Here is a 2,544-nt window from a genome sequence, read left to right on the forward strand (position 1 = left end):
TCAGGCCTATAATCCTAGCTACTCAGGAGGCTGATGATCACAGTTCAAAGACAGCAGGAGTGAGAAAATCTGTGACTCTTCTCTCCAATTAAGAACCAAAATGCCATAAAGGGAGCTGGGACTCCAGAGGTAGAGTAGCCTTGATTACAAAAACTCAGGTGAAGCAACCAATCCTGAGTTGAAGCTGATGGTTAGGCACAAAAACAAAAACAAACTACAACAAAACAAACAAAAACTGGGAGAAAGCTCAGGAAAGGATGGCATTGTCTACAAAGCAAATGTACACATTACATGAATTGTGATATGGTAAACTCACTCTACACACCTTAGTAACAATTACATTTAAAAAAGAATCTGAGAAATCCCGAAGCCATGACCTTATGATGTGCATCTGCTTTCTACTATTACAAAGTCCCATCATCTGACCTGGTAGCACACAGGTTGTAGCCCAGGGTGATTGGAAAATATGACGGCAGAGATCTTTTCAGATTATCCCACCAAATCTTTGATTACTTTAAGCTAAAAACAAAACAAAGCAAAGCAAACAAAATAGACTTTAAGGTTAATTAGACTGCTATTAAAAATTCAGATGTTGGTAGTCTTTGTGGAGGGGAAGGAAAAAAAAACAATTATGTAAATAGGGTTACAGGTGGATCCATAGCAACAATGAGATGTACAACACATTAAGTCAAGAAACAAACTTTACACCTTTGGAGGAGGAAGTGGGAGATGGTAAGGGATGAAAAGGGGAAACAAAGGAGGAGGCACCAATGCTTAATAAGAGATGTACTCATTATCTTGCAAATGTAATTGCAACTTCTCTGTACATCATTTTCAAAATTAAAAAATTCAAAAAAGACTCCACTCAGAATTTTACTGTTAAATGATGAGTTAGTACATATGTTTTGAAGATACTGATCTCACATATGTCAGAAAAATATCTATTAATTCATAACTAGAAACTATGCAGTGTAAGGTATATTAATTAGGTAAGTTTCATTAGGTAACCAATGAAGAGAACACCACATGGTATTCAGTCAGGTAAAGTAGTTTATTTACTGAACTGCTGCCCATGCCATGTGTTGTGTAGAGGCATGTCAAAAAAGGGGACTGACCCACCTCGGGCCAGGACATATCTAGGCCAAGGACCAGATGACATATGGCCTGGTGGGGGAAAATTCTGACCACACTGGATGTGACCTCAGTGTCTGGGAATCTCCTCTGGTCAAATGGAAAGTGTGACCAGAGGCTGATCAAGTTGTGACTTAGCAGGAGGGGGAGGTGTCTGCCTCCAGGCATGCCAGATACCTGAGTAACACATAAAGGATGGAAACTTAGCCAAGAAGAGAGAAAGTGTCTGCATTGGGTCTACATGGCTTGGGCAGACCTAATACCAAATACAGGTAACACCTCTGCCATGTAACTCCTGACTCCAAACCGTTCATTCTCAATCATTATCTTTCTTTTCGTTTCTTTTTTCTTTCTCTCTCTCTCTCTCTTTCTTTCTTTCTTTTTTTCCATCCTTCTTTCTTTCTTCTTTCCTACCTTCCTTCCATCCTTTCTTTCTGTTCTCTCTCCCTCTATCTATCTCTCCTCTCTTTCACTCACCCTCCCTCTCTCCCCTATCTCAGTATTCTCAATTCTCAAAAAATGGGCAATTGGTGAGTTGAACTCACAGGCTGTGAAGAGCAGCGCAATTGGCAAATGTGAAATTTAATTTACTGTTACCTTATACCTCTACCACAGGTCACTGGAATCAAATAATGAGCACTCAGCAGCATGGCATCTCAAATCATTTGGAGGAGGAAAGCAGGCACATTCACTGCATTCTGGAGGTCCACCCTGTGAAGTTGGGGGAGACTCCTCCCTCCTCTTGGCTAAATCTCAGCCCAGTTTCTGCATCAGGAGAGGTGACTGCCTCCAAGTGAGCCAGTTACCTAAGTGACACAAGTACTGGGCAGAGACTTAGCCTCTTTGGTGTTGAGATTAATGGCATGATTCAACATGATCCACTAGATTGTTGAGATTGAGACTTCCTAAATTTTTGGTTAGGCTATGTTCAAATTGTGATCTATTTATTTCTGATTGCAAACCATGATTATAGATGTGATCCAGAACATCAGATCATTCAAAGATCTTTACCACGCATGGAAGATATTAAGTTTATTTTCCCAAATCACATACAAGTTGACAGACAGCAATATAAGTCCTGAATTCTGGTCGAGGTGTTTTTTAATGTGAAGCAAAATTTACTTAGCAAAATATCTGTCTACTGTGATTGTACTTTCAAACTTATTCTACATTTTAATATCAAATCACCTATGAGCCAATGATTCACTCAAATTACCTGTAATCATTTATTTCTCTCCTATCATCTAGAGGTAGGCAGAACTGGAGCACACACTATTAACTAAAGTGGTAGAAATTTGAGAGGATCACAGTTCTGAATCAGCCTAGGAAGGAAAGTATCACCCATATCAACCTACTAGGTAGGTATATTGGAATGAAATCGTGGTCCCTGCTTTTGGGGCTGGGTGCAAAAAT

Source organism: Dipodomys spectabilis, unplaced genomic scaffold (genome assembly GCF_019054845.1).
Source record: "Dipodomys spectabilis isolate Male_0828 unplaced genomic scaffold, ASM1905484v1 ptg000121l, whole genome shotgun sequence".
In the NCBI taxonomy this organism is placed as follows: Eukaryota; Metazoa; Chordata; class Mammalia; order Rodentia; family Heteromyidae; genus Dipodomys; species Dipodomys spectabilis.